At 36.9% G+C, this 13,578-nt stretch overlaps 1 pseudogene; it reads right to left on the bottom strand.

Annotated features, from left to right (window-relative positions):
* Nucleotides 1–12,731: 12,731 nt before the first annotated feature.
* Nucleotides 12,732–13,578, bottom strand: part of LOC115991188 — a 36,503-nt pseudogene continuing 35,656 nt past the window's right edge.

Here is a 13,578-nt window from a genome sequence, read left to right as displayed (position 1 = left end):
GTCTAAATTCATTGTCCTCTTGAGATTAAAATAAAATAAAATAAAATTTTATCTATCCCCTTAATTTTGTACTAATTTAATTCAATAAAAACCTCTTTATTTTATCGTGACATTACTTTATGTTATTATTTTAACATATTTTGAACATTCTTTATAATCTTTTCACATGATAGTTTAAAGCATTATCCGCACATTGCGCGGATGCTTTGCTAGATCCTAGTTCCTAGTTCCTATTAGAAGGAGACCACGTGAGAGTTCTAATTAAAGTTGAATCCGTGTGTTTGTTGAAGTACCAAAGTCGGTGAGGGTATTTAAATAAGTTTTATGTGGTTTTACAATTAGGGTGTGCCGCTTAGAATAGAAAACAGAGAAAAAGGGTGCCACACAAAAAAAAAGAGAGAGCAGCCAAGAAGGAGCTGCATAGATAAAAGACAGCCAAGAGTGAGAGCTGTACATGGAGAAGAAAATAGAGAGGAGTGAGCAAAGTATTGCCACCTTTAAGAGAAATAATTAGTGTGTGTGAGAGCAAAGAAAAAAAGAAGATTTTCTTTAGATAAGACATACACAAGAGAATTTGTTATTATATTTTGGGAATCTTAAGTTAGGCATAAACTTGAGAATTATTATAATTGATTTGATAATAGTAAATTGATTCGGAATTTGTCCCATGGTTTTTCCCTTCAAAAAGAAATGGTTTTTTATTTAAATATTTGTGTTCTTGTGTGTGATTGCAATTTTGAATTATTAAATTTGGTGATAATATAATTTGGGACCCAACACTCAAATGAACTCATCCGCATCAACCAAAGCTTCTGTTCTCCAATAAGCCCATTGGTAAAAGGTTCTTTACTCTCTCTGGTTTGAATAAAAAACTCACTAAAAGGAATAGATTTGGGAGTATTTCTAAAGTTTAGGCTAAAGGAATTTGGGACTCAGACTAAGGTTTTGGTTCATCTTCATGTCTTTCCCTTCAAATTGTGCAACATTGGCCATTTCTTTTTTATAGGAAGAAGCTATGTTAAACAAGCTTGTTAGACATTTAGGTTGGCAAATTCTATGACATTGTAAATTTATTGAGTTTGTGCTATATCATCATAATTTCAATATCAATGCCTAAGAAGTGGCTTAAAGAAAGAAGAATTTTGTAATTTTGATTTCCCTTTCATCAAGTCTCAATCAATCAAAGCCTTGGATTCATTAGAATTTCAATCACATGTTGCTCAATCAAAAATAGGGGTCTCGACACCTTTCGATAGTGTCTTGCTCAGTCTCGACACTTCTCGATAGTGTCTTGCTCAAGTGAGAATTGAGAAACTTGTATTTAATTTGATAGTTTTTAGACCCCTTAAAAACACAATTGGATTAACCTAGGTAATTAGCCAAGTTTTTACTTAGTTCAAATTCCAAATCTAGGTTATCACAATCAAACAATCATATCATGCAAAGCAGCGGCAAGATAAAATAACACAATGATATGATCATCTAGGAAACCAAATTGGTAAAAACCTGGGGAGGATTTAACCTAACTATCCTCAAGGTAAACCTGAATCCACTATGAAAGAATCGAAGTTGTTCAACAGGACTTAGACCACTAACATCCTATTGCTACCCACCAGTAGAAACTTACTGACATGACCACGTGCAAGCTCCGAAACCATGGACTCCTTCTTTCTTAAATTCTCTAGCAAGTACAAGCACACCTGCTTGTGTTTCTTTAAGTTCTTATGGCAGCAGCTGAATGATCATCAAGCTCTTGAAGAAATCTCCTTCTTGATTATCCTAAGCTTGTGTAAAGGAAAGCTCCTCTCAGATCTCACAAGAGATTTAAATAAACAGCAATATGAGCAACACTAAAACGTGGCTAGGGTTTGCCTTATATACCTAGGGCAAAAACACAAAACCCTAAACGTTTTAAATAAACTAGGGCTGAGTTGGAATTCTGCAGAAAACACATTCTGCCTGAATTTCGATTGATCGAGCCTAAGCTTCGATCGATCGAACTAGGCCGAAATGCTTTATTAAATTTGCATCAACTTAAATCCAACTTTACATAAATGAACCAATTTTAAGCAAGTCTAAACACGACTAAACACTTTGCTTTGATCATGGTTTGCCAATAATACACATTAGAGTTCTAAATACATAAGATCCTAAGTCTTTAGAACTTAACAAACTCCCCCTTTGGCAATCCGTGACAAAACACAACTAAAAGCTCAAAGTTTACAAAGAAAAGCCCTTTACATAAAAATGCTCATAAAAACAAATCCAATCCTAACTACTATCCATCAATTGCAAGTATAGACAGCAGTTCAATTGAATCAACCTGTATATTTCCTGAAACAGTAAATAAAATGCATAACCGCATGTGTGGAAAATACAAGTAAATAAAATAAATTCTTGATTTCAACCAACACACAATAAAGACATATATCAATGAATAACTCATAAATATAAATCAATAAGCAGTTGAAACAAGAAACATATAAAATAATAAAAGTGTCTCCCCCTAACATGAATAGCCCAAACAAAACAAAAACGAGCTAAAAAGGTAAATACAATGTGAAGCACCTAGATACAATCTGAACTCCACAAGCTCCAACCAACAAAAAATGCTCTCCCCTTGAAAACAAAAACTCTACAAGTGCTTAAATATGTACTCCCCTTTTTTTGTGATGGAATGCCAAAGGGCAATCAAAATCCATCATTAAAAGGAGGTGGTGGTGAGGATCGTCGAAACTGTGCCAACTCTGCGCGTAAAGCACGAATCTCATTGAGCACGGCCACCAAAATCTGTCCATGAGCCGCCTGAACGGTCAAGACATGATCCAACGTACGTCGAATGTCTGAATCATCCGAAGTAGTCGATGGAGGAACATCAACATCAACAGCAGCAGCACCAGACGCCTCAGCTGTATCAGTACCTGTAGAGGGAGGAGGGGGAACAACACCAGATGACGCACCTCTAGGACGCGTAGGACCAACTCTTAAGTGAGCAGCCCTCTGCTTAAGGAAGGTGGCACTTATGGGAGCTATGACATGAACGGCGTCACTGGCAGGGAAATCAATTAGACCAAGAAACAACAAAATCCTATGAATGAAAATAGGATGGATAAAAGCATGCACTACGGCAGAACACCTATGAACTTCGTTCAAAGAACGAAGAAACAAATGAGGAAAGCTGATAGACGCACCAGAAACAAAAGCGTACAAAAACACACATCGCTCAAGAGGGATGGTGTGGAGATGAGAAATAGGCCACAAAGAATGACACGTTATCCTAAAGAAAAGATAGGCAGTCTTAGTAAGCTCAGCAGACGTGATCCGAGGATCAGAACCCCACTGGATAGAAGACCTAGTGATATATGACATAACGTCATCTAGGGGTAGAGAATCCTCATAGGGATAGATAGGCTCTCTAAAGACCGGAACCCCAAGAGCTTCAGCCACTATCCGAGGGGTAATGGTGAACTCAACACCTCGTATCCAACTCCTAACAAGGGTGTTGGAATCATAGACGTGGCAAGAGAGATTCGAGAAGAACTCTCAAATTAGGGCGATCGGGGGTGGATGATCTACCTCTAACAAAGGCAACCAACCTCTACTCTCAAGGTTTGCCCTAATGGTAGGATCTACCTCATCTAACACAACAGAACGCTCAGCCCAAATCTTACGCTTATAGTTCAATTTCTCATAGACCTCTCTGCTTTTGTCATTACTAAACAACTCACTCCTAGAGGGAGACTCAGAGGAAGTAGAGGGGGTCCTATGGGTGCTAGTCTTCCTAGGCATGGTGCTAGGATAAGGACCAAGACACAAAGAAAAAAAAACAAAAACCAAGAGCAGACTGCAAGTTAGCATAAAAAAATATAGAACAAAAATCTATATGATGCATGAACAGTTTAAATGTCATGATGCATGCTCTAATACAGTGCAATTAAGTTCAAATTTAAATCAAGTTCACAAAATTGGCTTGAGCATAGAGTTTCTAATAAAAACCCCAAAAATTGAAAAACCACTTGTTCATTTTGTAAAAAATTTGACCAATTGATCATTACACAAGTTAGATTACATAAAATAATGATCAATTACATCAATTTAACAAGCCAATTGAAATCAATTGAAATCAATTTGAACAAAATCCCTAAATTCGGATAAAAACAAGCCCTAGAATTTTCAATTTCTCACAAAACACCAAATTGATCAAATTAATCATCATAGATCATGATTATAACATTATAGGAACAAAACCCAATGATCAATTTCAGAAAATGAAGCTTGAATCAACAAAAATTCCAATTTGAAAAGTTTCGAAAATACCCATGAAATTCATGTAAAAATGCATGAAAACTTGAACTAAAATGCAAAAGGAAGGTCAAAACAGACTTACCGACTTAGAGAGAGGAAAACCTTGCAAACAATCGAGAGGAAAACGACAAAAAATGGTAGGTGAGCTTTGTCCAATTCGGAGAGAGAGAAAAGTTTGAAAAGAACTTTTGAAAAGTAAGTCTGAACAAGTCAAACCTGCCTTTTAAAAAAACCTGATTCACGACTTTCGATTGATCGAAAAAGACAGAGGCTTCTTTAAAAATTTTAAAACAATTTCGATTGATCGAAAAACAGATTGGATCAATCGAAGCAGATAGAGGCTTCCTTAAGACTTGTAAAACAATTTCGATTGATCGAAAAACAAATTGGATCAATCGAATTAGACAAAGGCTCACAAAATTTTTGAGAAAAAACACAGTTTTTGAAAATAACAAAGACACATTTTAGAAACACCTCAAAGCATTGAAATTGATGAACAAAATGCATGGGTATGTGATGTAATATTTTTCAAAAACAAAGTTTTAAGCCCAGTTTTCCCAAAATTAAGATTTTCAAGCATTTTCCATAAGATTTTCAAGCATCAAAATTGTTTTGCATAAAAACTCAAAGTATTTGCAAACTTGGTTGGTCAGACCAAGGACACACACAATAACATGTACAATGTTTAGCAAAGAGTAACTTGTGTAGTGTGTGCAATTAGCAAAAGCTTGAGATACATGTGAGGTGATATGAGTATAGCAATTAAACACAAAGTCTACAAAATTCATTACATAGAATTTTAGAGACTATTACCAAAAGAGTTACATCATATAACTCCCACATCTCCTAGATCATAAGCTTGCAATCATGTAAGTTTCTTAATTTTGCCTCATATTGCACACACAAATTTTCATTATTCAGAAACTTATTAAAATAGCCGGGATAATGTACACACCAATTTTAGCAACTATTTGATTTAGCTTTAAGTCCAATAATGTACACACCAATTTTAGCATTTAAATCGAGGCTACACCTTATGATCTTTTTGTGCATGTGCTACACTTTCTTGAGCACAAAATCTTACGATATGCACTAAGGTGTTCATGATTGGCTAGTGAACAGTGGTGAGATGGTTATTTATGCCTTTCTCAAAAGGTTCAAGTTCGATAGTCAAAGACATGTGACTTCAAGATCAAGACACAGTGATCAAAACCATAAACATCTTTCCCACACGACATGCACTACAAAGCTTCAACTAGTAAAGTGCAATAAGTAAGCTCATTAAAGCTAAACAAGGTACAAAAGATATGTTATGTGAAAATAAATTGACCAACCTTGTTTTCAAAAACCAAGAAAATAGTACAAAACACAATTTTTCCCTAATCCATCCTTCACACTCTCAAAGATTGTAAGGTGGCAAAATCTGTGTGGAAAGATTTGGGAATTAAGGAAGGTAATCTGGAGTTCTTTGGGCTGAATCTGGATGCTTGGCTGAAAAACAACTGTGGAATGACTAGCATGTATCCAAGACCCCGTGTGCCTTGGAAAATTCTTTTCCGTCAAACGGAATGGATGTTATGGCTGCATAGAAATAAGGCTATTTTCCAAACTGGGAAAATTGAGGAGGGCACAAGTACTTGCTGCATTAAGAAAGGTGTGGAGTTCTATGCCATTGTCCCCAATGGCCCGAACAAACCAAGAAGAACACAAGTCCAAGTGAGATGGCTTAAACTCCCCCCCCCCCCCCCCCCGAGTTGGACAAAGCTCAACATAGACGGGTCCGTGCTTAGTAACCCAATAAAGGCTGGTGGTGGTGGCTTACTGAGGTGCAGTAATGGTGAATGGATGGTTGGCTTCACGCGAAAACTTGGAAACATGTCAAGCACTATTGCTGAACTATGGGCCTTGAAGGATGGACTGAATATGGCCAAGCAGCTGGGGATTGATAATATTTGTATTGAAATGGATGCTGAATTTATTGTACACCTTGTTTCTAATTCCTCAGTAGTCAATTTAATGCTTGAACCTCTTTTAGCTGACTGCAGGAACCTGATAACGACCTTTCCTAATCACACAGTGACACATGTGTTCAGAGAGGCTAATGGTTGTGCTGACTGCCTTACCCGCATGGGAGCAACTCTTAACCATGATTTTGATGTTTATCTTTTGTATAACCCATCGGATGTGGTGGTTGATTTACTGGCTATAGAAAAAGCCGGAACTGCTTATTGTAACAGACTTATTGTTGCTTAATCTTAAATTCAAGCGTCGTTTACCAAAAAAAAAAAAGAATGTTATGCAACGCAAATCCTAGAAACAGAGAAAACAAAAACCAAAAAATAATGGTCACAAAGAATAGCAATGAAGCACAAGGACCAAGAAAGCCAAGACAGATTAGGGACACAAAATCACACCAATTACTTGACAAAGTGTCTCAAACTTCTAGCAAGAGGTTTGGTGAAGATATCGGCATTCTGTCATTTAGTAGGGATATTCTCAAGACACAAAATCTTTCTTTCAACAAAATCCCTAATGAAGTGATATCTAATCTCTATGTGCTTAGTCTTAGAATGTTGAACATGGTTCTTAGATATATCAATAGCACTAGAGTTATCACAGTAAACAACCATGGTATCTTGGGATATCTCATAATCAGTTAAAACCTTTTTCATCCAAAGAAGCAGTGAGCAACAACTTCCAGCAGCAATATATTCTGTCTCTGCAATAGACAAAGACACAGAATTTTGCTTTTTACTCATCCAAGCAACAAGATTGGCTCCTACATAAAAACACCCACCAGTCGTGCTTTTTCTATCATCAGCATTACCAGCCTAATCAAAATCAGAAAAACCAGCAAGAGATAGATTAGACTCTTTACTATAAAATAATTCATAATCACAAGTTCCACCAACATATTTAATGATTCTTTTGACAGCATTCAAGTGTGAAACTCTAGGATTAGATTGAAATCAAGAACAAACACTAACACTAAAGGCAATATCAGGCCGACTAGCACAAATACAAAAGGCATCCAATTATACTTCTGTATAATGTAACATCAACAGACTCACCTGATGGATCATTTGTTAATTTTGCATTGGCAGCCATTGGTGTTCTAGCATGTGTAGCATTGGTTGATGTAGATTCCTGAGTCCGTTTGCTTTACCTGTAATCCCAAGAAATAAGTTAGTTCACCAACCATACTGATTTCGAACATAACCTTCATTTCATCTGCAAAAGAATGAGCAAGAGAGTCGTTAGTAGCACCAAAAACAATATCATCAACATAAATTTGAGCTACAACAAAACTATTCTTATCATTTCTTATGAAGATAGTAGTATCTACAAATCCCCTTTTGAATCCATGCTCAGTGAGATATGCAGTCAATCTATCATACCAAGCCCGTGGAGCTTGTTTCAAACCATACAGGGCTCTCTTCAATTTATACACATCATCCGGTTTGTGAGGATCAACAAAACCTTTCGGTTGTTCAACATTTACCACTTCTTGCAACATTTCATTCAAGAAAGCACTTTTGACATCCATTTGATATAGCTTGAAATTTAGATGACTAGCTATAGCCAAAAGTATCCTAATGGATTCCAATCTTGCTACCGATGCAAAGGTCTCATCGAAGTCAATCCCTTCCACTTGAGTGTAACCTTGAACAACAAGTCTTGATTTATTTCTGATAACAGTGCCATGTTCATCTGACTTGTTCTTAAAGATCTATTTAGTTCCAATTACATTTACACCCTTTGGTCTAGGAACTAATTCCCACACATCATTCCGAACAAATTGATGAAGTTCTTCATGCATAGAGTTTACCCAATCAGCATCTTGAAGTGCTTCATCTACCTTTTTCGGTTCAAATTGGGACAGATAGCATGAGTGTGTAATTACACTTAAGACTTTTGATCTTAATCTCATGTTATCATTCAAACTTCCCAATATGTTTGTGGAGGGATGATTAAGCCTTACTCTAGAGGAAGGACCTTTGACTAGAGATGTGGAGGTACCTTTCTGTTATGATGAAGGACTAAAATCATGTTGTGCTTGTTGAGTATCATGAACCGGTGTGGATGGTTCCGGACTTGATGGCACAGAAATTGCATCATTCAGCACCATCAACTCTTCATTACTATGCTTCCCAACATAATCAACAGGAAGTGAGTCATCAACCTCCATAGGCTTATCTTGAACCGGAGTAGTATTTTCTGAATGTGCTTTTGGACATACTTCATCATTGATCACAACATTTGAAAATTCCATGACTGTTTTGATTCTCAAATTATGCACTTTATATGCTCTACTAGTAGAGGAGTACCCTAGAAAATATCCCTTGTCACTTTTTGCATCAAATTTTTCTAGGTTCTCTCTATCACGCAGAATGTAACAATCACTACCAAATATCCTGAAATACTTAACAACCGGCTTCTTTCCTCTCCAGAGTTCATAAGGAGTCTTCTTGGAATCAGGTCTAAAATACACCCGGTTGAGTGTATGACAAGCAGTGTTAACTGCTTCTCCCCAGAAGGATTTGGGCAACTTTTTATTGTGTAGCATGACACGCGCCATCTCCTAAACAACCCTATTTTTCCGTTCCACTATTCCATTCTGTTGGGGTGTCTTGGGTGAAGAGAACTCTTGATGTGTGCCTTGATCATTGCAGAAAGTAGCCAGCTTGGTATTCTCAAATTCTCTTCCATGGTCACTTCTGATTCTGGCTATCATAGTATCTTTCTCAACCTGCAATTTCTTGCACAGATGTATCATCTTCTCAAGAGCCTCAGCTTTATCTTTCAAAAGCACAACCTAAATATATCTAGTAAGGTCATCCACAACCACTAGAATATATTTCTTTCCTCCTAAACTCTGAACTCTAGCAGGACCCATAAGATCAATGTGTAGTAACTCTAGAGGTCTTGAAGTTTGAACACTCGCTACAGACGGATGTTTAGATTTTATCTATTTACCAATCTGACATGGTCCACATATGCACTTATCTATCTTCTCAAACTTAGGTAAACCAACAACTGCATCACATTTGGAAATGTTCTCTAACTGCTTATGACTTGCATGCCCCAACCGTTGATGCCACAAATCAACTTGATCAATCTTTGCACTAAAGCACTTGTTGCTTATACTTGTGTTAAACCATAACAATTGCCAGCTGTCCTTACACCAACACATATACAGTCACCTCCTTCATGAAGTATCTCACATTCATACTTAGTGAAGAGAACATTCAGTCCATTTTCGCAAATCTAATTGATGCAAAGTAAATTTACCTTCAATCCATCAACATACCAAACATCTTCAAAGACCGGCAACCCTGGAATGTCCACAGTTCCAATGCCTCTGATCACAGATTTGCTTCCATCTCCAAAAGTGACTGTCCCAATCTTTCCTTCAAAGACAGTCTTGAATAATCCTTTGTTTCCTGTCATATGCCTGGAACAACCACTATCCAAATACCAAAGACAAGAATCACGTGCCTTTAAGATGATTAAGGCAGTATAACACAAGTAATTATTATCACATGTGATAAGACCAAGAAATTCAAGGAAAGATTTAACAAAAGCAACAAGAGACAAATACAACAAGTAAGCAAGTTGATAAATAAGCAAAAATATTTTCCAAGAATCCATAACAACAGGGGTCAAGGATCAGCTCAATGATCAAAAGATCAACAACAAGAGAACAACCCGCTCTGATACCACTTGATAGTTTTTAGACCCCTTAAAAACACAATTGGATTAACCTAGGTAATTAGCCAAGTTGTTACTTAGTTCAAATTCCAAATCTAGGTTATCACAATCAAACAATCATATCATGCAAAGCAGCGGAAAGATAAATAACACAATGATATGATCACCCAGGAAACCAAACTGGTAAAAACCTGGGAAGAATTTAACCTAGCTATCCTCAAGGTAAACTTGAATCCACTATGAAAGAATCGAAGTTGTTCAATAGGACTTAGACCACTAACATCTTATTGCTACCCACCAGTAGAAACTTACTGACACGACCATGTGCAAGCTCCGAAACCACAGACTCCTTCTTTCTTGGATTCTCCAGCAAGTACAAGCACACCCGCTTGTGTTTCTTTAAGTTCTTATGGCAGCAACTGAATGATCATCAAGCTCTTGAAGAAATCTCCTTCTTGATAATCCTAAGCTTGTGTAAAGGAAAGCTCCTCTCAGATCTCATAAGAGATTTATACAAACAGCAATATGAGCAACACTAAAACGTGGCTAGGGTTTGCCTTATATACTTAGGGCAAAAACACAAAACCCTAAACGTTTTAAATAAACTAGGGTTGAGTTGGAATTCTTCAGAAAATGCATTCTGCGCGAATTTCGATTGATCAAGCCTAAGCTTCGATCGATCGAACCAAGCCGAAATGCTTTATTAAATCTGCATCAACTTAAATCCAACTTTACATAAATGAACCAACTTTAAGCAAGTCTAAACACGGCTAAACACTTTGTTTTGATCATGATTTGCCAATAATACACATTACAGTTCTAAATACATAAGATCCTAAGTCTTTAGAACCTAACATAATGTATGTTAAATAAGTTGGTTGTTGAATCAATTTGTGATACTTACATGAAAAACTATATAATGGCCTATTATGCATGACTTATTCTAAGGTTTAGAGAGCTTGTACTTTATAGTTCAATGAAAAAATCTAAACTAATAGCATTTACCTTTTAGTTTAAAGCATCATGAAAACAATCAAGACAGTGTTGTTGCTGCCATAGAGCAAATCAAACCCGTTAGTTCAGAGCCATCCCAATGTTTCTGCGGAAATCAAATCTTCAGTGTTGTCTTTAGGGTCATGGAAGTGGTTCGTAGAAGGATTTCAGAGTAGAAGTTACAGCTGATTTTGGGGTCATATTAGTAAGTTTTCCACAATTTATATAGGAATAAGGGTTTATCGATTATAAACTACAATTCTATTATAGACTTATAGTGAACTCCTTTACAGCAGGTACAGAAGCACTTTCTCCAATTCTGCCCAGGACCTCAGTGCTGCAGCAACAACACCCTCAGTGTCACGGACAGCAGCAGACCATCAGCAATGTCCAGCAGGACCATGGGACCTAATCATCAAGATTGTTGGTGCCAAGGGTCGAAGAAATCAAAGAAGAGCTCTTGCCTATAATGCCAGTAATATAGAGGGAGTATGTGTCTTTTCTGGTGCAGCTAGTACGTTGGCAAAATCATCCACGGGGGCCCTGTTTGAAGCTATGGTTGCTGCTGGTATCACAGCTAGAGATCGTGGATTTCATCTTTTGTTTTTGACTGATAGTAGGAATGTAGTTCAGGTCTTTAAGAAGGAAAAGGTAACTGACTGGCTTGATTCCATCAGATTGGCTAATCTGAATTCCCTTAAGCTTCAAGGTCTAAACTGTAATGTGTTTTGTGTGCATCCTTTAGTGGTTAATGCTATCAGGTATGTAGCTAAGAAGGCAACTGTTCTGCCCGTGAACACTACCTGGTTTAATCCAGCTTTTTGTAACTAATGTTCTCCCTTGAATGTAAAAAAAAAAAAATAGTGAACTCCTTTTTAAGGTTATGGAATCGCGGTAATAGTTTTTCCTTTGGATATGTCTGTCGGTTTTCCACTTTGTCACTGTATGTTTTGTTTATTATTTCACAGTTTACTACTTTACATATGTTGATTAGCATGCTTGTGGTAATTAACCCTTGAGTCTATTGAGTACATAATTGGTTAATTCGCTTAATAGTTTAGCCCGCTGCATAATTATTATAATTTTTTTTTTTATGAATAGTCCGTTGCATAATATATTTTTTGAGTGCAGTCCACTGCATAATTAACTTTAGGGTCTAAATAAAAACTTTAAAAGTGGTCAAGCAAAGTTAATTTACAATATCCAAAAATCTTATTCAAGCAAGGGCCAAACGAACTTTCTGCTCGATTCCAATGATCCCTCGAGCAAGTCTTCAATCAGCAACTAAATTATTTTCCTAACTAATTTGCAACGATGACAATCCTCTTTAATACATGTTTTAACACAAGAATTTGCTGACATTAAGGAACAATTGGTTTTAGAGACTTAGCAAGTAAAATTTAATTATTGAATGCGCTCTACAATAGAGCAAAGTGATTCTTTTAATTACTGGAACAATTGGATATTAGAGACTTAGTAAAGCAAAATCGAGCACAGTCGGATATTGGAGACTTAGTACAGTAACAAAAAGGAAAATATATATCACTAAGAATCACTTTGCGGTGAGAAGCTTTATCATCTCCCATGTTAATTATGATCACACCATATATATCTAGCAAGTAGAGCTCCGAGCCTCCTAAGTAAGTGGCTGTACTTATTGTCACAAGCTTACATGGATCCTCACTTTTTCCCCCTCTTAAAACCAATAAGATTTATGCAAGTCAAGTAATAGTCGGTTCATTTTGTTGTGTAACAACACTGCCAATTAGCAGAGACTTAATATGCTCCTCTAAACTTGGAAGGCGGTGATTGTCATCGTAATTGTACATCAAAGGAACCATCCTTGCAGCATTGAGAGAAACATTCTTAAAAGATGCAGGGAATGGATATGAAGAGAGGCATTCCTTGTTGAGGCACTTCCATTCGAATGCAATCATAGATATTATATGCTCTCTTGTATCTTTGATGTTCTTTCATGTAGCACTTTAAATAAGATCCATCACGCCCATCTTGATTCTCGTCCTGCAGTTAAAACCAAGCTTATTTTAGTGACTAAAAAGAGCAAGATTCAAACTGATAAGGATAATTTTGTAATATTAGAACTTACCCATGGTAAGGCGTAGAGCGACGTCCTAAACCAACCCATCAGCCTTGCGTCTATCAACACATGACAAACAGTAAGTCTACAAAGCTGACGAAATTAACTTAAGACGGAGATTGAAAGCTGACGCCGCCAATGATGAAGGGATGAGCAAGATTGACGGTTCTGACATAATCTTGACTTGGCCTCCACACATACGTATAAGGAAATTTCTTGTGCCCCACGCCCAATGTTGATCAAGAAGACTCCTACAAGGAAAGAATCCCGAAAAATACGCTTATGAGGACTCCTATAAGGAAAAGACTTCTAAACCAAGGAAAGAGATGTCAACATTTTTCTACTATGAAAGTCCCAATACCCCCACGAACCAAGGTACGCATAATTTACCCTGCTCTAGTGCTCTAGAGTTGTGAGAAGTTCTAACTTGACCTTTGAAGGGTACTTGGCCGCCACCACATTGGTGCTCT

This window comes from Quercus lobata, chromosome 5 (genome assembly GCF_001633185.2).
Source record: "Quercus lobata isolate SW786 chromosome 5, ValleyOak3.0 Primary Assembly, whole genome shotgun sequence".
In the NCBI taxonomy this organism is placed as follows: Eukaryota; Viridiplantae; Streptophyta; class Magnoliopsida; order Fagales; family Fagaceae; genus Quercus; species Quercus lobata.
Note: the sequence above shows the minus strand (reverse complement) of the source record. Positions and strands in the feature narration are given on the sequence as shown.